The following is a 23,249-nucleotide window of genomic DNA, read 5'->3' as shown; positions in this document are numbered from 1 at the left end:
TGATGGATTAACTCTAAGCCATCTCTTTTTTGGGAACAATTCCACATGCAATCTTCTACTCAATTTCTTCTAGTTTTAGCCATATTGACTTGTTTCCTTTTTGCTCTGAGTGTAATTATTATAACTTAATTTACATTTTATATTTTTGCTATGATTAATGCTTGTACTCTGAGATTGAGGAGCAGAGAAGGTGATGCATCATCGTTGATCTTTCGGGTGGAGGTGATGCATGACAGTCAGCAATGCTATGCGCTCAGACCTTGCGGTAATTCATCTGTATCAATGGAGCTGCTCTGGTTGGCATTAATGTGATGATTCTTGGCTGGAGGAGCACTTTATACTTCCTTCCATGGGCCCAGGACTGGATTGGTACCCCTTGGCATGGCAAGACACACAGTTGATAGAGTCCAAGTGTTGTAGGTAGATAAGTTAGAAGTTGTTTGTGTCCCTGAGACAGAAAACAGGAGGCAAGCCAGCAATCCTTTGGAGTCACTCTGGTTTTGGTTCAAGTGATGTGGGTCCAGTCCTTTTCACTCAGGAAAGGAGGGCAGCAGGTCAGCACAGCAAGAAATCAGTTCTTCCAGAGCAGCAGCCCAGAAGAGTGTCAGTCCTTGTAGCAGCACAGAAGGCCTTCTTCCTGGCAGAGTATCCACAGATCAAGAAGTGTACTTACGGGGGTGTGGTCTGGCCGCGATCCATGATGGCCGCCTGAGAGCTGAGCTCCGCGACGGTGGCGGCGGCGCTGGAGGCGCTCCAGGGGACCCCCGAACGCAGCGGGGGCCGACATAGGAGTTGGAGACGACGAACGTCCGACATCTGTGACACGGGGGGAGCGCCCTCCCCGGAGGCGCTGGGCGATGCGAGGGAAGCAGGCTTGAGGCCTACGGCAGGCTTTTGAGCCGCGGCCTCGAGTGAGGAATCACCCCGACACGGAGAGACGCGTCCCTCGCAGAAACCCGAGGTGAGGGAGCGCGCCCTCCGTCCCTACCGGCGCCTTGACGGCGGCTCATCTGCGGCCCCCGGAGCCGGCAACAGGCCGGGAAACCGCCTGCCCCCCTCCCTTCCTCCCGATCAACCACTGCCGAAGGGGGAGAACGGAGCCAACCAATATCACGGCCCAGAACAACAACAGGAGGTGGCCCGATACCAACGACGCGCCTCCCGGTGCCTCTCCAACCTCCCCCTTTCTGCCGGGGGTGACGGGATCGGCGACAAGAGGCCTCACCACCAGCAGAGTGCAACGGACGGCTACCCCCACCCCCCAGCCTTACCTGCTTCAGAGAAGGCCCCCTGAGAAACGTCAGAGGCCTCGGAGAGGACGGAGAGGTGAGGGCCGAGCCGGTGAGTCAGAGAGGATGAGAGACGTACGGAGATGAGGATGGTGGATGAGTGAGAGAGGGGCCGGGAGTGAGGAGAGAGAGAGAGGAATATAACAACGTGCGGAGAGAGGAGGAAAACAACGGGAAGAGGAGAAGGCAAAGAGCAAAGGAGCAAACACTACCTAATAAAAAGAGGGGCAAGAACAGGAGGGGGCAAGGAGCAAGGAATGAAAAAGAAAAAAAAAAGAGAGGAGAACAAGATAGAGAAAAGAAAACGAACAACACAAACATAACAACAAAAGAAGCAATACCACACTAACAGGAAAAGTGAAAAGCCACTGTAGCCTCCAACAAAGCTAGAACTAACGAGGCATAGAGAGCAAAGAGGGCCAGGAATAACATCGGACCTCGGCTCCAAAACAACTCCTCTTCCCACAGAAGAGCCCTGTGGGACGCTGAACGCTATAGAGCCAACACCGTGATCCTTCCCCTCGTATATATACATCAACAACAGCTCTCCCCAGTAGGCAACTTGTAGAGGTACTCACCTGAACTCGCCAACTACTCTGAACCCCCCTCACCCCCCCTCCGCCACCCTCTCTCCTCTGCCGCCCACACGCACGCGCTGATCGCTCTCATTGAGACACGGACAGGCACCCCCTTGGATCCTCACCTGCATGGAGAAACCCGCAATGCCCAGAGGCAAGACGCGGGTAAAGTACCGTGTAAACCTGCTCGCCAACTACTCTTCTCTGAAGCCCTGCCCAACAGAAACACCCTGCTACCACAGACTCTCCACCCCCCTCACACGACACCATGTCAGAAGATACTCAAGGAGCATCAATGGATCGTATACTGCAGGAGATATCGGCAGTAGGCCGCAAACTGGAAGGTATGGACACTGCCAGGCAGCATTAACAGCGGAAACGAGATCCATGCGCCTGGAAATAGCAGGCTTCCAGTCACAAATCTCCGGACTGGACCATCGAGTTGCGGCTGTGGAAAGTCAAGTGGTCTTACAGACTGACAGAGATCATTAACTCTTGTACCTTCGTAGCAAGTTAATCGATCTTGAGGACCGAAGCCGCAGAAACAACATCCGCTTCCTAGGATTTCCGGAAGGCATTGAGGGTACAGATATCCTCTCTTACCTGCGGGACACGCTTCCCAAACTAGCCGACATAACATTTGACCCCCCTCTGGAATTTCAAAGAGCACATAGACTTGGTCTCAAGAGACAAAACGGAAAAGATCGTCCTCGCCCAATCATAGCCTGCTTCCTCCGGTACGGGCAGGTCCGCCAACTGTTACAGCCATCCCAAAAGCAAGGCCCACTCTGGCTCGGTCCCCTCAAAATCCGCCTTTCAGTAGACTTCTCCAAAGAAACAGCAGATCGAAGAAGAGCCTTTCTCTCCCTTCGCCCTCGCCTTCGCCACCTGGATGTAAAATTCGGCCTCTTCGAGCCAGCCAGGATGTGGATAACTAAGAACGGAGAGTCACGAACCTTCTATGACCCAGAGGACCTGAAGTCATTCCTAGAGGGGCTGCATGATCCGACACAACCCATGGAATCAACAACCCAACCGCCCCCCCCAAGACACACAGAACCAAACTAAGGGAATGGGCCAATCGGAAATTGCTCTGGACATCGATGGAAGACCTACTACAGACCCCCAAACCAGGGGCAGAGACCTGGAGAGATTAACAAAAAGTTTTGATGACAAGGGCCAAGTCCTATAGGCGGTAGCGATGCACACACAGCTGCCAGACAGAGACAAATCCCGATCCCCTCTGAAACCCTAGGTGCCTGCTACCTGAAACCAACATGGACATAGTTTTCCTACAAGCCCTCGATATCAACAACCAAAGACTGTCATAGAAACGTTGCAGGAAACACAGGAACTATATGACGAAAGAGTCCGGACTCAGAGAAATGATGAGTATTCTATTTTAATATATACTCTTCAGACACTGTACCATGGAGAACCGCCCCCCCCCCGAAGGCTATAATCGCCTTGGACTGCTTAGACTGTTCGGATTGTGTGATAGTTTTTGCTGACTCCCGATTACTCTTGTTTCTCAACGTCCCCCCCCTTCATGTCGGGTAACACTCACCATATCCCATATCACTTCTTCCATCTAGAATCAGGATCTATAACGTCCCCTGGAAAATATGGGAACTGGTGCACTACCCCTACACACTACTGGCTTTCCTCTCGCAGGGTTGGGGCAAAATGATTCTGAACTGTCTTTTGAGCTCTAGACCCCGGTCTACTAACAAACGCAATAGTGATATAATGATGGGCGATGGTGTAAAGCAGAACAGACCATAGATGCTAAGTCCCAGAGCATACACATGCCACAACCCCTCAGAACAACCAAGGGGAAGCGACCTCAATAACAACAACACCTGCTTCTGTCCTTTCCCTGTGCTTCCCCCATCCCCCCCCACACAGGGACGCGACCAACATGTGACCTCTCCTCTCCCCCCCGTCCTCTGGTCACAAACACACCCCGATAGGGGCATCCCGTTACGTTAATGGAGGAGACTGGAACCTAGCAAGGGATGCAGCATTGGACAGGACGGGGCCTCTAGACACGAGTAACAACGCAGACAGAGCCATTCAGTCTGATATACTCGCGGATAATGGTCTGGTTGACCACTGGAGGCTGACTCACCCAACGGACAGAGAATTTACCTTTCTCTCGCCGGTGCACGGTGCCCAATCACGGATTGATTACTTTCCCCTATCCCATAATCTTGTGACCCACACCCTGGAGGACGACATACTGGAGGGAGGCCTTTCAGACCACTCCCCAATCCTTATAGCCATCCGCTTAGGCCTGGTATCCCTGGGCCGAAAACCCTGGAGATTAGCGATCCATTGATATCGATCCCCCCAAGGTAAGTTGCAGCTACAGGATCATGCGACCACTTTCGCCCAAGACAACCTCGGTACGGTTGATTCAAGCCGAACTATGTGTGCCGCAGCCAAAGCCTCGATACGGGGACAGCTTATGCGGGATGCGGCGATAGCGAACAAAGACAGAAAAGAGCAACAAGCGGCTCTGGAACTCGACATACGCAGACTAACCAGACAATATACAGCACACCCCTCCCTCCCAAGCCGCCGAAGTCTAGAGCAAAGCCCCAAATGGCCCTTAATGAGCTATACACCACCCAGGCCGAATTCGCATTACAGAGACTCCAAGGGAGACACTATGAACAGGGTGAGAAGGCAACCCAACTCCGCCAAAGAACAGCCGCTCTAGCCATCCCAGCCATTCGCTCTCCCTCCAGGGACATACTGACCCACACGCAGGCCATTGCAAACGAAGTTGCCCAATTCTATAGACACCTTTACACGCCGGAAACCACGACCAACCTAGTGCAAGCTACCACCTTCTTAAAGAAGCTAGACCTCCCCTCCCTAACAGACGTGGGCCGTAGCCTATTAGAAAGGGAAATAAGCAGACAGGAGATAGATAAAGTCATCTCTGACCTCCCATACCACAAATCACCCGGAGAGGACGGATACCCGGCAGAATGTTATAAATGGGTAGGGGCAGAGGCGATTGATATCTTATGCGAAGCCCTCAATGAAGCCTGCGAAACACAGACACTAGGGGCCATATCCAATAATGCCACAATAGCTGTCATACCGAAGCCTGGGAGAGATCCCTTATTATGCGGCAGCTACCGACCCATCTCTCTACTAAACGGGACATCAAAATTCTAGCAAGCGTCCTGGCAAACAGATTACGTAAAGTAATCCCGTCCTTAATACACTATACACAGGTGGGGTTCGTACCGGGCCGCACGTCTAGGAACCACCTACGAACCCTGTGCCATACCTTATGGGCGTCCAGAGACCCCCCGGAGACGGCGCTGGCCCTGTCCTTAGACGACGAAAAAGCGTTCGACCGCATAGAATGGCCCTACCTATTTGCGGCCCTAGATAGATTTGGTCTATGCAACAAATTTATCTCCATGGTACGACTGCTCTATGATCAACCCGCGGCCAGAGTCAACTGCGGAGGCTTCCTAGCAGACCCTTTCCCTATCCGAAGGGGTACACGGCAGGGATGCCCCCTCTCACCTCTCCTGTTCCTTCTGGCCATGGAGCCCTGGGGGCAGCCATCCGGTCCTCCCCCTCCATAACCAGCCTACCACTACCCGAAGGCACCTCCAAAATATACCTCTACGCTGACGATATCCTCTTAACACTCACGGACTTGGAAAGATCCATACCTGCCCTATTAGAGGTAATCGAGGACTTTGCAGCCCTATCGGGATACCGTATTAACTGGGACAAAAGCGAGGCACTTCCGCTATTGCGAGTAATCACAAAAGCGGCACTCCTAGGCTATCAATTTCGGTGGACACCAAAACGTCTTAAATACCTAGGAGTGCTTGTCAACCCTGGACTGGCACACATGGTGGCGGACAACATTGACCCTCTCATCACGCGGGCGAAACTAGACTTTGCGAAATGGACCCAGTTAGGCCTCTCCATGTGGGGCAGAGTACAAGCGGTTAGAATGGTGACGGTACCCCGCTTCACCTATATCCTAGGTCTCCTGCCCTTACAAGTGCCCCTTTCCACACTAAGAGGCATCGATGCACTAATTAGATCATTTGTGTGGGGCACAATGCGACCACGGCTATCACCAGCCAAGCTTTTGGCCCGCCGTATAAACGGGGGAATGGGACTCCCATCGGTGGAACACTACTCTTTAGCCCTCCAAATGTCTCCGCTATCCAATACACTATCGAATATACCAGACCCCCCCTTGTGGATAGCAGTAGAAAAACGACTCCTGAGTGCGAACGAAGGACTTGGTGGACCCTACCGTGCAGACTTCCCAGCCACTAACTCAGTAAACCCTATCCTGGCGGCGACCAGGGCATCCTGGCAAAGGGCCCACAGACTGTTTGGGGTCCACCCCCTCATACACGCCCAAGCGCCCCTGTGGCACAACAGTGGCCTACGCATTGGAGGTGAGGTACTCCATTGGCTGCAATGGAAACAGGCAGGCATCCTCACCCTCTCACAGGTCCTGGAGAACGATGTGCTTAAGCCCTTCCCCAAGTTATGGGAGGAGTTCGGCCTACACCCAAGCCAGGAATGGAGATACATGCAACTCAAGCACTGTCTCTCCCGAGGGAATACACCTCCACTGCGGAGATCCCTGCCCTCACTGATAGTGGCCTACCTGCAGCAATGGGGACAATACAAGGGAGTAATGTCGGGTCTCTATGATCTAATTATTTGACGGCTTTACTCCCAACCGCTAATGGACAAACTACGTCTACGGTGGCAAACCCGGCTGCAGCAGGATTTAGACCCAGATGATTGGGAAGCTATCCTAGAGGCACTAGACAGAGGTACCCGGGAAGCACGCTTGAAATTCTGCCTCTTCAAAATCTTACATGAATGGCACTGGTACCCAGCGAAACTGCATAGGACCGGACTCCTCCTGCATGCGAACTGCTGGCGATGTCCAGAAACATCCTGTGACCTGATACATATCTTAGTAAACTGTACAACAGTACGACCACTCTGGGACGCTGTGAGCTCCACTCTGGCTGAAGTAATGTCACTTCCGTCACCACTTCCCCCTACCCTCATACTTCTGCAAGATACGACCTCCCTACCAGACGTCCCTAGACCACACAAGAGACTGTTGCACACAGCGTTAGCTACTGCATAAATTTGCATACTCAGACACTGGCGGTCAGAGACCCCCCGCCTCCGGAGGAATGGATTACAGCCATGATCCGCACTGCTATGCATGAACGGATCATCTATAACTTACAAGACCAAGCTCAAATATTCCTACAGGTATGGGCTCCCTTCCTCACAAGGGGGCAATAGTACCCTACCCGGGACTACCACTGTTCCCTTCTCCCTTCCCTTTCCCCCCCTCCCCCACATGCATCTATTCCCCCTTCTCCCCCTTGCTTCCCTACCCTCGCTCCTGTACCTCCCCCTCCTTCTGTACTCTTCCCCCTCTCCCCCTCCCTATCTCCCCTTCTCTTTCTTCTCTTTTCCCCCCTATCCCCACGTCTCTTTCTAAATACCCACTAGAGTCCGAATGCCGCCTTCCAGCAACACTCCAAACAGACCTCCATAGTAGATCCTCCTTCCTATGTCATCTGATAGTCACCTGGTTCCAGCCGAAACTGACCACAGAGTTGACATGAGCTGCATCACCCATTATCCGCGCAGCGACATCCCTTGCTTCCCAAGGTGGCACTTCCCGGTCCCCTCGTTTGAACAGGTATTACCTACCCCTACCCCTCATCCTTATATCTTTATCCTCTTTAAACCCCCCCCACATAGCCTAAAATATGTTGGAAGTGAACTCTACCTCAGGTTCTCATATTACGACTGAAACCTTGTTTGTGCCTTATGCGTTCTCTTCTTCTTCTTTGGTTTTCTAATATCACTGATGTGCAATTACTTTCGAATGATGGGACCCTGATCCCACTGACTTTGTATCACATTGTGTTATTAACAATAAAAGAAAAGTAAAAAAAAAAAAAAGAAGTGTACTTACATGTTAGGGTCTGAGGTCCAGTTCTCATACCTAGTGGTGCCTTTGATGAAGGGGAGACTTCAAAGCAAGGTCTTCAAAGTGTGCAGAAGTCCTTCCTCTGTGTTTTGGCTCCAGACTCACTACAGGAGGGTATGCAGCCCTGGGTTTGGGGACAGGAGATAGTCTATTCAGGTTTAAATGCAGCAGTGCTCAGCTCCACCCTCCATCAAGCCAGTTAATGGCCCATTGAGGCCCATCAAATCACACCTAAGCTCCCATTGTGCATGGCTGTCTAGAGGGAATACACAAGGACCAGCTGTCACCCAACCCAGACATGCAATCAGAGACAGGCTACAGGCACACAAGTCTAAGAGCAGGAAAATGCATTTTCAACATTGTAATTATAAACTAATCTTTGCCATTAAAGATGATTCATCATTACAGTTCCATATGTACCAAACATGACAGATCTATCCCTTCTGAATTCCTTAGGAATTGCAGTTATTAACCCCTTCGCTGCCAGGCCTTTTCCCCCTCCTGTGCCGAGCCTTTTTTTGGCTATTTGAAGCAGTTCGCGCTTAGGCCCTCATAACTTTTTGTTCACATAAGCTACCCAAGCCAAATTTGCGTCCTTTTTTTCCAACATCCTAGGGATTCTAGAGATACCCAGACTTTGTGGGTTCCCCAGAAGGAGGCCAAGAAATTAGCCAAAAAACAGTGAAAATATTGTTTTTTTCAAAAACATTGGAAAAATGGGCTGCAGAAGAAGGCTTGTGGTTTTTTCCCTGAAAAGGGCATCAACAAAGGGTTTGCGGTGCTAAAATCACCAGCTTCCCAGCTTCCAGGAACAGGCAGACTTGAATCAGAAAACCCAATTTTTCAACACAATTTTGATATTTTACTGGGACATACCCCATTTTTACGATTTTTTGTGCTTTCAGCCTCCTTCCAGTCAGTGACAGAAATGGGCATGAAACCAACGCTGGATCCCAGAAACCGCACCATTTCTGAAAAGTAGACAAAATTCTGAATTCAGCAAGGGGTAATTTGTGTAGATCCTACAAGGGTTTCCTACAGAAAATAACAACTGAAAAAGAAAAATATTGAAATTGAGGTGAAAAAAAATCAATTTTTCTCTACGTTTTACTCTGTAACTTTTTCCTGCAATGTCAGATTTCTGAAAGCAATATACCGTTACGTCTGCTGGACTCTTCTGGTTGCGGGGATATATAGGGCTTGTAGGTTCATCAAGAACTCTAGGTACCCAGAGCCAATAAATGACCTGCACCCTGCAGTGGGTTTTCATTCTATGCCAGGTATACAGCAATTCATTTGCTGAAATATAAAGAGTAAAAAATAGCTATCAAGAAAACCTTTGTATTTCCAAAATGGGCACAAGATAAGGTGTTGAGAAGCAGTGGTTATTTGCACATCTCTGAATTCCGGGGTGCCCATGCTAGCATGTGAATTACAGGGCATTTCTCAAATAGACGTCTTTTTTACACACTGTCTTACATTTGGAAGGGGAAAATGTAGAGAAAGACAAAGGGCAATAACACTTGTTTTGCTATTCTATGTTCCCCCAAGTCTCCCGATAAAAATGATACCTCACTTGTGTGGGTAGGCCTAGCGCCCGCGACAGGATATGCCCCAAAACACAACATGGACACATCACAGAAAACAGAGCTGTTTTTAGCAAAGTGCCTACCTGTAGATTTTGTCCTCTAGCTCAGCCAGCACCTAGGGAAACCTACAAACCTGTGCATTTCTGAAAACTAGAGACCTAGGGGAATCCAAGATGGGGTGACTTGTGTGGCTCGGACCAGGTTCTGTTACCCAGAATCCTTTGCAAACCTCAAAATTGGGCTAAAAAAACACATGTTCCTCACATTTCTATGGCAGAAAGTTCTGGAATCTGAGAGGAGCCACAACTTTCCTTCCACCCAGCGTTCCCCCAAGTCTCCCGATAAAAATGATACCTCACTTGTGTGGGTAGGCATAGCGCCCGCGACAGGAAACGCCCCAAAGGGCAACGTGGACACATCCAAATTTTTGAAAGAAAACAGAGGTGTTTTTTTCAAAGTGCCTACCTGTAGATTTTGGCCTGTAGCTCAGCCGGCACCTAGGGAAACCTACCAAACCTGTGCATTTCTGAAAACTAGAGACCTAGGGGAATCCAAGATGGGGTGACTTGTGTGGCTCGGACCAGGTTCTGTTACCCAGAATCCTTTGCAAACCTCAAAATTTGGCTAAAAAAACACATGTTCCTCACATTTCTGTGGCAGAAAGTTCTGGAATCAGAGAGGAGCCACAAATTTTCTTCCACCCAACGTTCCCCCACATCTCCCGATAAAAATTATACCTCACTTGTGTGTGTAGGCCTAGCGCCCGCGACAGGAAACGCCCCAAAGCGCAACGTGGACACATCCAAATTTTTAAAAGAAAACAGAGGTGTTTTTTGCAAAGTGCCTACCTGTAGATTTTGGCCTGTAGCTCAGCCGGCACCTAGGGAAACCTACCAAACCTGTGCATTTCTGAAAACTAGAGACCTAGGGGAATCCAAGATGGGGTGACTTGTGTAGCTCGGACCAGGTTCTGTTACCCAGAATCCTTTGCAAACCTCAAAATTTGGCTAAAAAAACACATGTTCCTCACATTTCTGTGGCAGAAAGTTCTGGAATCTGAGAGGAGCCACAAATTTCCTTCCATCCAGCGTTCCCCCACGTCTCTCGATAAAAATGATACCTCACTTGTGTGGGTAGGCCTAGCGCCCGCGACAGGAAACACCCCAAAGCGCAACGTGGACACATCCAAATTTTTGAAAGAAAACAGAGGTGTTTTTTGCAAAGTGCCTACCTGTAGATTTTGGCCTGTAGCTCAGCCGGCACCTAGGGAAACCTACCAAACCTGTGCATTTCTGAAAACTAGAGACCTAGGGGAATCCAAGAAGGGGTGACTTGTGTGGCTCGGACCAGGTTCTGTTACCCAGAATCCTTTGCAAACCTCAAAATTTGGCTAAAAAAACACATGTTCCTCACATTTCTGAGGCAGAAAATTCTGGAATCTGAGAGGAGCCACAAATTTCCTTCCACCCAGCGTTCCCCCACGTCTCCCGATAAAAATGATACCTCACTTGTGTGGGTAGGCCTAGCGCCCGCGACAGGAAACGCCCCAAAGCGCAACGTGGACACATCCACATTTTTGAAAGAAAACAGAGGTGTTTTTTGCAAAGTGCCTACCTGTAGATTTTGGCCTCTAGCTTAGCTGGCACCTAGGAAAACCTACCAAACCTGTGCATTTATGAAAACTAGAGACATAGGGGAATCCAAGATGGGGTGACTTGTGTGGCTCGGACCAGGTTCTGTTACCCAGAATCCTTTGCAAACCTCAAAATTTGGCTAAAAAAACACATGTTCCTCACATTTCTGTGGCAGAAAGTTCTGGAATCTGAGAGGAGCCACAAATTTCCTTCCACCCAGCGTTCCCCCACGTCTCCTGATAAAAATGATACCTCACTTGTGTGGGTAGGCCTAGCGCCCGAAACATGAAACGCCCCAAAGCGCAACGTGGACACATCCAAATTTTTGAAAGAAAACAGAGGTGTTTTTTGCAAAGTGCCTACCTGTAGATTTTGGCCTGTAGCTCAGCCGGCACCTAGGGAAACCTACCAAACCTGTGCATTTCTGAAAACTAGAGACCTAGGGGAATCCAAGATGGGGTGACTTGTGTGGCTCGGACCAGGTTCTGTTACCCAGAATCCTTTGCAAACCTCAAAATTTGGCTAAAAAAACACATGTTCCTCACATTTCTGTGGCAGAAAGTTCTGGAATCTGAGAGGAGCCACAAATTTTCTTCCACCCAACGTTCCCCCACGTCTCCCGATAAAAATGATACCTCACTTGTGTGTGTAGGCCTAGCGCCCGCGACAGGAAACGCCCCAAAGCGCAACGTGGACACATCCAAATTTTTTAAAGAAAACAGAGGTGTTTTTTGCAAAGTGCCTACCTGTAGATTTTGGCCTGTAGCTCAGCCGGCACCTAGGGAAACCTACCAAACCTGTGCATTTCTGAAAACTAGAGACCTAGGGGAATCCAAGATGGGGTGACTTGTGTAGCTCAGACCAGGTTCTGTTACCCAGAATCCTTTGCAAACCTCAAAATTTGGCTAAAAAAACACATGTTCCTCACATTTCTGTGGCAGAAAGTTCTGGAATCTGAGAGGGGCCACAAATTTCCTTCCATCCAGCGTTCCCCCACGTCTCTCGATAAAAATGATACCTCACTTGTGTGGGTAGGCCTAGCGCCCGCGACAGGAAACGCCCCAAAGCGCAACGTGGACACATCCAAATTTTTGAAAGAAAACAGAGGTGTTTTTTGCAAAGTGCCTACCTGTAGATTTTGGCCTGTAGCTCAGCCGGCACCTAGGGAAACCTACCAAACCTGTGCATTTCTGAAAACTAGAGACCTAGGGGAATCCAATAAGGGGTGACTTGTGTGGCTCGGACCAGGTTCTGTTACCCAGAATCCTTTGCAAACCTCAAAATTTGGCTAAAAAAACACATGTTCCTCACATTTCTGAGGCAGAAAGTTCAAGAATCTGAGAGGAGCCACAAATTTCCTTCCACCCAGTGTTCCCCCACGTCTCCCGATAAAAATGATACCTCACTTGTGTGGGTAGGCCTAGCGCCCGCGACAGGAAACGCCCCAAAGCGCAACGTGGACACATCCAAATTTTTGAAAGAAAACAGAGGTGTTTTTTGCAAAGTGCCTACCTGTAGATTTTGGCCTCTAGCTCAGCTGGCACCTAGGGAAACCTACCAAACCTGTGCATTTATGAAAACTAGAGACCTAGGGGAATCCAAGATGGGGTGACTTGTGTGGCTCGGACCAGGTTCTGTTACCCAGAATCCTTTGTAAACCTCAAAATTTGGCTAAAAAAACACATGTTCCTCACATTTCTGTGGCAGAAAGTTCTGGAATCTGAGAGGAGCCACAAATTTCCTTCCACTCAGCGTTCCCCCACGTCTCCTGATAAAAATGATACCTCACTTTTTTGGGTAGGCCTAGCGCCCGAAACATGAAACGCCCCAAAGCGCAACGTGGACACATCCAAATTTTTGAAAGAAAACAGAGGTGTTTTTTGCAAAGTGCCTACCTGTAGATTTTGGCCTGTAGCTCAGCCGGCACCTAGGGAAACCTACCAAACCTGTGCATTTCTGAAAACTAGAGACCTAGGGGAATCCAAGATGGGGTGACTTGTGTGGCTCGGACCAGGTTCTGTTACCCAGAATCCTTTGCAAACCTCAAAATTTGGCTAAAAAAACACATGTTCCTCACATTTCTGTGGCAGAAAGTTCTGGAATCTGAGAGGAGCCACAAATTTTCTTCCACCCAACGTTCCCCCACGTCTCCCGATAAAAATGATACCTCACTTGTGTGTGTAGGCCTAGCGCCCGCGACAGGAAACGCCCCAAAGCGCAACGTGGACACATCCAAATTTTTTAAAGAAAACAGAGGTGTTTTTGGCAAAGTGCCTACCTGTAGATTTTGGCCTGTAGCTCAGCCGGCACCTAGGGAAACCTACCAAACCTGTGCATTTCTGAAAACTAGAGACCTACGGGAATCCAAGATGGGGTGACTTGTGTAGCTCGGACCAGGTTCTGTTACCCAGAATCCTTTGCAAACCTCAAAATTTGGCTAAAAAAACACATGTTCCTCACATTTCTGTGGCAGAAAGTTCTGGAATCTGAGAGGAGCCACAAATATCCTTCCATCCAGCGTTCCCCCCACGTCTCTCGATAAAAATGATACCTCACTTGTGTGGGTAGGCCTAGCGCCCGCGACAGGAAACGTCCCAAAGCGCAACGTGGACACATCCAATTTTTTGAAAGAAAACAGAGGTGTTTTTTGCAAAGTGCCTACCTGTAGATTTTGGCCTGTAGCTCAGCCGCCACCTAGGGAAACCTACCAAACCTGTGCATTTCTGAAAACTAGAGATCTAGGGGAATCCAAGATGGGGTGACTTGTGTGGCTCGGACCATGTTCTGTTTCCCAGAATCCTTTGCAAACCTCAAAATTTGGCTAAAAAAACACATGTTCCTCACATTTCTGTGGCAGAAAGTTCTGGAATCTGAGAGGAGCCACAAATTTCCTTCCACCCAGCGTTCTCCCACGTCTCCCGATAAAAATTATACCTCACTTGTGTGGGTTGGCCTAGCGCCTGCGACAGGAAACGCCCCAAAGCGCAACGTGGACACATCCAAATTTTTGAAAGAAAACAGAGGTGTTTTTTGCAAAGTGCCTCCCTGTAGATTTTGGCCTGTAGCTCAGCCGGCACCTAGGGAAACCTACCAAACCTGTGCATTTATGAAAACTAGAGACCTAGGGGAATCCAAGATGGGGTGACTTGTGTGGCTCTGACTAGGTTCTGTTACCCAGAATCCTTTGCAAACCTCAAAATTTGGCTAAAAAAACACATGTTCCTCACATTTCTGTGGCAGAAAGTTCTGGAATCTGAGAGGAGCCACAAATTTCCTTCCACCCAGCGTTCCCCCACGTCTCTCGATAAAAATGATACCTCACTTGTGTGGGTAGGCCTAGCGCCCGCGACAGGAAACGCCCCAAAGCGCAACGTGGACACATCCAATTTTTTTAAAGAAAACAGAGGTGTTTTTTGGAAAGTGCCTACCTGTAGATTTTGGCCTGTAGCTCAGCTGCCACCTAGGGAAACCTACCAAACCTGTGCATTTCTGAAAACTAGAGACCTAGGGGAATCCAAGATGGGATGACTTGTGTGGCTCGGACCAGGTTCTGTTACCCAGAATCCTTTGCAAACCTCAAAATTTGGCTAAAAAAACACATGTTCCTCACATTTCTGTGGCAGAAAGTTCTGGAATCTGAGAGGAGCCACAAATTTCCTTCCACCCAGCGTTCCCCCACGTCTCCCGATAAAAATGATACCTCACTTGTGTGGGTAGGCCTACCGCCCGCGACAGGAAACGCCCCAAAGCGCAACGTGGACACATCCAAATTTTTGAAAGAAAACAGAGGTGTTTTTTGCAAAGTGCCTTCCTGTAGATTTTGGCCTCTAGCTCAGCCGCCACCTAGGGAAACCTACCAAACCTGTGCATTTCTGAAAACTAGAGACCTAGGGGAATCCAAGATGGGATGACTTGTGTGGCTCGGACCAGGTTCTGTTACCCAGAATCCTTTGCAAACCTCAAAATTTGGCTAAAAAAACACATGTTCCTCACATTTCTGTGGCAGAAAGTTCTGGAATCTGAGAGGAGCCACAAATTTCCTTCCACCCAGCGTTCCCCCACGTCTCCCGATAAAAATGATACCTCACTTGTGTGGGTAGGCCTACCGCCCGCGACGGGAAACGCCCCAAAGCGCAACGTGGACACATCCAATTTTTTGAAAGAAAACAGAGGTGTTTTTTGCAAAGTGCCTACCTGTAGATTTTGGCCTGTAGCTCAGCCGCCACCTAGGGAAACCTACCAAACCTGTGCATTTCTGAAAACTAGAGACCATGAGGAATCCAAGATGGGGTGACTTGTGTGGCTCGGACCAGGTTCTGTTACCCAGACTCCTTTGCAAACCTCAAAATTGGGCTAAAAAAACACATGTTCCTCACATTTCTGTGGCAGAAAGTTCTGGAATCTGAGAGGAGCCACAAATTTCCTTCCACGCAGCGTTCCCCCACGTCTCCCTATAAAAATGATACCTCACTTGTGTGGGTAGGCCTAGCGCCCGCGACAGGAAACGCCCCAAAGCGCAACGTGGACATATCCAAATTTTTGAAAGAAAACAGAGGTGTTTTTTGCAAAGTGCCTACCTGTAGATTTTGGCCTGTAGCTCAGCCGCCACCTAGGGAAACCTACCAAACCTGTGCATTTCTGAAAACTAGAGACCTAGGGGAATCCAAGATGGGGTGACTTGTGTAGCTCAGACCAGGTTCTGTTACCCAGAATCCTTTGCAAACCTCAAAATTTGGCTAAAAAAACACATGTTCCTCACATTTCTGTGGCAGAAAGTTCTGGAATCTGAGAGGAGCCACAAATTTCCTTCCATCCAGCGTTCCCCCACGTCTCTCGATAAAAATGATACCTCACTTGTGTGGGTAGGCCTAGCGCCCGCGACAGGAAACGCCCCAAAGCGCAACGTGGACACATCCAAATTTTTGAAAGAAAACAGAGGTGTTTTTTGCAAAGTGCCTACCTGTAGATTTTGGCCTGTAGCTCAGCCGGCACCTAGGGAAACCTACCAAACCTGTGCATTTCTGAAAACTAGAGACCTAGGGGAATCCAAGAAGGGGTGACTTGTGTGGCTCGAACCAGGTTCTGTTACCCAGAATCCTTTGCAAACCTCAAAATTTGGCTAAAAAAACACATGTTCCTCACATTTCTGAGGCAGAAAGTTCTGGAATCTGAGAGGAGCCACAAATTTCCTTCCACCCAGTGTTCCCCCACGTCTCCCGATAAAAATGATACCTCACTTGTGTGGGTAGGCCTAGCGCCCGCGACAGGAGACGCCCCAAAGCGCAACGTGGACACATCCAAATTTTTGAAAGAAAACAGAGGTGTTTTTTGCAAAGTGCCTACCTGTAGATTTTGGCCTCTAGCTCAGCTGGCACCTAGGGAAACCTACCAAACCTGTGCATTTATGAAAACTAGAGACCTAGGGGAATCCAAAATGGGGTGACTTGTGTGGCTCGGACCAGGTTCTGTTACCCAGAATCCTTTGCAAACCTCAAAATTTGGCTAAAAAAACACATGTTCCTCACATTTCTGTGGCAGAAAGTTCTGGAATCTGAGAGGAGCCACAAATTTCCTTCCACTCAGCGTTCCCCCACGTCTCCTGATAAAAATGATACCTCACTTGTGTGGGTAGGCCTAGCGCCCGAAACATGAAACGCCCCAAAGCGCAACGTGGACATATCCAAATTTTTGAAAGAAAACAGAGGTGTTTTTTGCAAAGTGCCTACCTGTAGATTTTGGCCTGTAGCTCAGCCGCCACCTAGGGAAACCTACCAAACCTGTGCATTTCTGACAACTAGAGACCTAGGGGAATCCAAGATGGGATGACTTGTGTGGCTCGGACCAGGTTCTGTTACCCAGAATCCTTTGCAAACCTCAAAATTTGGCTAAAAAAACACATGTTCCTCACATTTCTGTGGCAGAAAGATCTGGAATCTGAGAGGAGCCACAAATTTCCTTCCACCCAGCGTTCCCCCACATCTCCCGATAAAAATGATACCTCACTTGTGTGGGTAGGCCTACCGCCCGCGACGGGAAACGCCCCAAAGCGCAACGTGGACACATCCAATTTTTTGAAAGAAAACAGAGGTGTTTTTTGCAAAGTGCCTACCTGTAGATTTTGGCCTGTAGCTCAGCCGCCACCTAGGGAAACCTACCAAACCTGTGCATTTCTGAAAACTAGAGACCATGAGGAATCCAAGATGGGGTGACTTGTGTGGCTCGGACCAGGTTCTGTTACCCAGAATCCTTTGCAAACCTCAAAATTGGGCTAAAAAAACACATGTTCCTCACATTTCTGTGGCAGAAAGTTCTGGAATCTGAGAGGAGCCACAAATTTCCTTCCACCCAGCAGTCCCCCACGTCTCCCGATAAAAATGATACCTCACTTGTGTGGGTTGGCTTAGCGCCCGCGACAGGAAACGCCCCAAAGCGCAACGTGGACACATCCAAATTTTTGAATGAAAACAGAGGTGTTTTTTGCAAAGTGCCTACCTGTAGATTTTGGCCTGTAGCTCAGCCACCACCTAGGGAAACCTACCAAACCTGTGCATTTCTGAAAACTAGAGACCTAGGGGAATCCAAGATGGGGTGACTTGTGTGGCTCCGACCAGTTCTGTTACCCAGAATCCTTTGCAAACCTCAACATTTGGCCAAAAAAACACATGTTCCTCACATTTCTGTGGCAGAAAGTTCAGGAATCTGAGAGGAGCCACAAATTACCTTCCACCCAGCGTTCCCCCAAGTCTCCCGATAAAAATGATACCTCACTTGTGTGGTTTGGCCTAGCGCTCGCAACAGGAAATGGCCGAAAACACAACGTGGACACATCACATTTTTTCATAGAAAACAGTGCCTACCTGTGGATTTTGGCCTCTAGCTCAGCCGGCACCTGGGGAAACCTAGCAAACCAGCGCATTTTTGAAAACTAGAGACCTAGGGGAATCCAAGATGGGGGGACTTGCGGGGCTCTGACCAGGTTCTGTTACCCAGAATCCTTTGCAAACCTCAAAATGTGGCCAAAAAACACTTTTTCCTCTCATTTCGGTGACAGAAAGTTCTGGAATCTGAGAGGAGCCACAAATGTCCTTCCACCCAGCGTTCCCCTAAGTCGCTCGATAAAAATGGTACCTCACTTGTGTGGGTAGGCCTAGCGCCCACGAAAGGAAATGGCCCAAAACACAACGTGGACACAATATATTTTTTCACAGAAAACATAGGTGTTTTTTGCAAAGTGCCTACCTGTGGATTTTAGCCTCTAGCTCAGCCGGCCCCAGGGGGGGGCAGAAATGCCCTAAAACAAATCCCCGGTGCCTAGTGGTTTCTGCCCCTTGGGGGCAGATTGACCTAAAATCGACCAGAAATGGTCTAAATACAGTTTGCCCCCCAGGGGAGCGACCCTTGTCTGATGGGTCGCTACCCATCTATAAAAAAGCAAACAAACAAAAAAAAGAAAACACAAAAAAAAAAATGGCCCTGGCACCTAGAGGTTTCTGCCCCCCCTGGGGGCAGATCGGCCCAATAATAGGCCGATCTGGCCCCAGGGGGGGCAGAAATGGCCTAAAATAAATTTGCATCCCCAACCCCTACCCCCCCACCAGGAGCGACCCTTGCCTACGGGGTCGCTCCCCTTGCGTGACATTGGCGCCAAAAAACAAATCCCCGGTGCCTAATGGTTTCTGTCCCCTTGGGGGCAGATTGACCGAAAATTGACCAATCTGCCCCCAAGGGGGGCAGAAATGGTCTAAATACAATTTGCCCCCCAGGGGAGCCACCCTTGCCTGATGGGTCGCTCCCCATCTCTAAAAAAACAAACAAACAAAAACACAAAAAAAAAGAATTGCCCTGGCGCCTTGAGGTTTCTGCCCCCCCCTGGGGGCAGATCGGCCTAATAATAGGCTCAGGGGGGGCAGAAATGGCCTAACATAAATTTGCCCCACCAACCCGCACCCCCCCCTCCGGGAGCAACCCTTGCCTACGTGGTCAGTCCCCCTGCGTGACATTGGTGCCAAAAAACAAATCCCCGGTGCCTAGTGGTTTCTGCCCCCTTGGGGGCAGATTGACCTAAAATCGACCAATCTGCCCCCAAGAGGGGCAGAAATGGTCTAAATACATTTTGCCCCCCAGGGGAGCGACCCTTGCCTGATGGGTCGCTCCACATCGCTAAAAAAACAAACTAACAACAAAAAAAAAACACAAAAAAAAATTGCCCTGGCGCCTAGAGGTTTCTGCCCCCCCTGGGGGCAGATCGGCCTAATAATAGGCCGATCTGCCCCCAGGGGGGGCAGAAATGGCTTAAAATAAACTTGCCCCCCCAAACCCCCCCCGGGAGCGACCCTTGCCTACGGGGTCGCTCCCCGTGCGTGACATTGGCGGCAAAAAACAAATCCCCGGTGCCTAGTGGTTTCTGTCCCCTTGGGGGCAGATTGACCTAAAATCGACCAATCTGCCCCCAAGGGGGGCAGAAATGGTCTAAATACAATTTGCCCCCCAGGGGAGCGACCCTTGCCTGATGGGTCGCTCCCCATCTCTAAAAAAAAAAAAAAACACCAAAAAGATTTTTGCCCTGGTGGCTAGAGGTTTCTGCCCCCCCCCCCCCCCGGGGCAGATCGGCCTAATAATAGGCTCAGGGGGGACAGAAATGGCCTAAAATAAATTTGCCCCCCCAACCCGCACCGCCCCCCCCCCCTGGGAGCGACCCTTGCCTACGGGATCGCTCCCCCTGCGTGACATTGGCCCCAAAAAACAAATACCCGGTGCCTAGTGGTTTCTGCCCCCTTGGGGGAAGATTGACCTAAAATCGACCAATCTGCCCCCAAGGGGGGCAGAAATGGTCTAAATATAATTTGCCCCCCAGGGGAGCGACCCTTGTCTGATGGGTCGCTCCCCATCTCTAAAAAAAAAAAAAAAAAAAAAAAAAACAATTTTTTTTTCCTGGCGCCTAGAGGTTTCTGCCCCCCCCTGGGGGCAGATCGGCCTAATAATAGGCCAATCTGCCCCCAGAGGGGGCAGAAATGGCCTAAAATAAATTTGCCCCCCGAACCCCCACCCCCCCGGGAGCGACCCTTGCCTACGGGGTCGCTCCCCCTGCATGACATTGGCGCCAAAAAACAAATCCCAGGTGCCTAGTGGTTTCTGCCTCCTTGGGGGCAGATTGACCTAAAATCGACCAATCTGCCCCCAAGGGGGGCAGAAATGGTCTAAATACAATTTGCCCCCTAGGGGAGCGACCCTTGCCTGATGGGTCGCTCCCCATCTCTAAAAAAAAAAAAACAACAAAAAAAAACTACAAAAAAACAAAATTGCCCCCAGGGGGGGCAGAGATGGCCTAAAATAATTTTGCCTACAAGGTCGCTCCCCTTGCGTGACGGCGCAAAAAAAAGATCCCTGGTGCTTAGTTGTTCCTGCCCCCCTTGGGGACAGATTGACCTAAAATCGGCCGATCTGCCCCCAAAGCGGGCAGAAATGGCCTAAATACAATTTGCCCCTCCAGGGGAGCGACCCTTGTCCAAGGGGTCGCTCCCCATCTGTAAAACAAAAAAAAAAAAAAAAATCCCTGGCGTCTAATGGTCTCTGCCCCCCTTGGGGGCAGATTGGCCTCATCAAAATAGGCCAATCTGCCCCCAAGGGGGGCAGAAATGGCCTAAATATAATTTGCCCCCTAGGAGAGCGACCCTTGCCTAAGGGGTCGCTCCCCACCTAAAAAAAAAAGAAAAGAAAAAAAAAAAAAAAAAAAAAGATCCCTGGTGCCTAGAGGTTTCTGCCCCCCCTGGGGGATGATCGGCATAATAATAGGCCGATCTGCCCCCAGGGGGGGCAGAAAAGGCCTTCCCCAAAAAATGCCCCCTCTGGGAGCGACCCTTGCCCAAGGGGTCGCTCCTGTTGGGTGAAATTCGCGCAAAACAAAAAACTCCCTGGTGTCTAATGGTTTCTGCCCCCCTTGGGGGCAGATTGGCCTCATCAAAATAGGCCAATCTGCCCCCAAGGGGGGCAGAAATGGCCTAAATATATATTGCCCCGTAGGGGAGCGACCCTTGCCTAAGGGGTCGCTCCGCACCTAAAAAAAAAAGAAAACTTCACCAAAAAAAAAAAGAAGCTCCCTGGTGCCTAGAGGTTTCGGCCCCCCCCTGGGGGCAGATCGGCCTAATAATAAGCCGATCTGCCCCCAGGGGGGGGGGCAGAAAAGGCCTTCCCAAAAAAATGCCCCCCCTGGGAGCGACCCTTGCCCAAGGGGGCGCTCCCTTTTGAAAGTTTCAGGAAAAAAAAAAAATCCCCGGTGTCTAGTGGGGTTTCAAAAGCCGTATTGCAAGCTTTTGAAACCCTGTGAGAGACTTCAAAGGGAAGGAAATGCATTTCCTTCCCTTTGAAGCCTCTCGGGGCCTCCCCCATGGGATTGAAAGAGAAATGCAAAGCATTTCTCTTTCAATCTCCAGTGCGATGGGGGAGACCCTGTGACTAATCAGCGCGCGCTCGCGCGCTGTCATCACAGGGGGGTTTGGGGGGGGTCGGTGGTGGGAGGGGAAGGGCTTTCCCTTCCATCCCTGACTTGGGGGGGTGGGGGGGAACCCCACAGAGGGAGCGCTAGCGCTCCCTCTGGGCTCTGTGCACAGGACGTAATGGTTACGTCCTGGGCACAGCAGCACTGTGCCTCCGGACGTAACCATTACGTCCTGGGCACAGAAGGGGTTAAAGGTAAAAAGGAATCCCCAATATTATCCTATGAGATGGGTAGGCCTTACAGAAGTGAAACACTAATTTGGGAGTTTTTCACTACCAGGACATTTAAAACTTAAAAGAAAATTTCCTACCTTTTACTTACACAGCAACCTGCCCTATGACTGCTTTGGCGGTGGTCCAGCCTCCACATTATGACCATGGCGGAGCCGCCACGGTCCGACCACCGACTCCGCCAGGTTGCCGCCGGTCGTCAACATGGTGGTGCTGGCAGTCTTAATATGTCAGGGGATTATGAGTCCCCTCTCCGGTGGCTTTTGCACCGCCATGCAAAGGCTGGTGGAGACAGGGTGCCAGGAGCCCCATGGCATCCCCTGTGCTGCCCATACACTTGGCATGGGAAGTGCAGGAGCCCCCAAGGACAGCTCTGTTGCGCTTACAGGCAGTGAAAAGCACGATGAGTGCTGTCACACCTGATGCACCGCAACAATATTGTGGCCTGTTTCCCTCTGGTCCAGCGGGCAGAAACGCTGTTTCCACCCACTTGCCCAGCGGGAAACTCGTAATAGGGCCAGCAGGTTGAAAACCGGAGTGGCGGTATTCTGTCCTAAAGAGTTTGGTGGGCAGCCTCAAAACGAGGGCCCTAATGTTTAGAAAAAATTAAGTGTACATATGTTTGTTAGTGCTTGAAGAGATTGCATACATACTATCCTTGTCAGGGTGAATCACAAAATTATCTAAATGGTTTAGGTTTGGCATCATTTCAACTCTGCCAATTTGATTTGTCAATTTTAAAGTGCACAGAGGCTGTAATGGCAGGCCAGAGATCTTTGTAAAACGGCTACTGATGTGATTGGGTCAACAAGTGCTGCAGGCCCACTAGTAGCATTTAACATACAGGTCCAGGGTACATTAAGTACCACTTTACTGGGAACTTATCAGTTCATGGAATGTACCAATTAGGTGTAGCCCAAGGGAGTATTCAAATTGCTTTTGCAATGGTTAGCATTGCTCAAGGGCCCAGAATCCTAATAACAAATATAAACATGTTCAAATACCAGGAGGGGTGAAGGGCAAAGTCAAGAGTTTATATAAATACAATAAATAGCTAAATGACCTATGAGATACAATGACTGGCTTAGTGAACTTTTCACTTGTGCATATGGGATCACAACCGCAATATATCTCTTTAAAATGTTTTATGTGTTTTATTTAGATTTTTAATTTGATAGTTGTTTAAAGCTCAAATCTACACTGGATATTTGGTGTGCACTTACATCATGATGACGGGGTCTTAGACCACATTTACTATTGAGATTGACGTACCTGTGATGAAAATGTGTATTAGAGTGCATAAACAACTTATTTAACATTAAAAATATACAGGACTCAATTATATATGTATCACACATTACTTTAGTAAGTGAGGATAATTCTTTTATTGCAAGTTTGTGAAA

Source organism: Pleurodeles waltl, chromosome 2_2, assembly GCF_031143425.1.
Source record: "Pleurodeles waltl isolate 20211129_DDA chromosome 2_2, aPleWal1.hap1.20221129, whole genome shotgun sequence".
NCBI classification, from domain to species: Eukaryota; Metazoa; Chordata; class Amphibia; order Caudata; family Salamandridae; genus Pleurodeles; species Pleurodeles waltl.
This window is presented reverse-complemented; position numbering follows the sequence as displayed.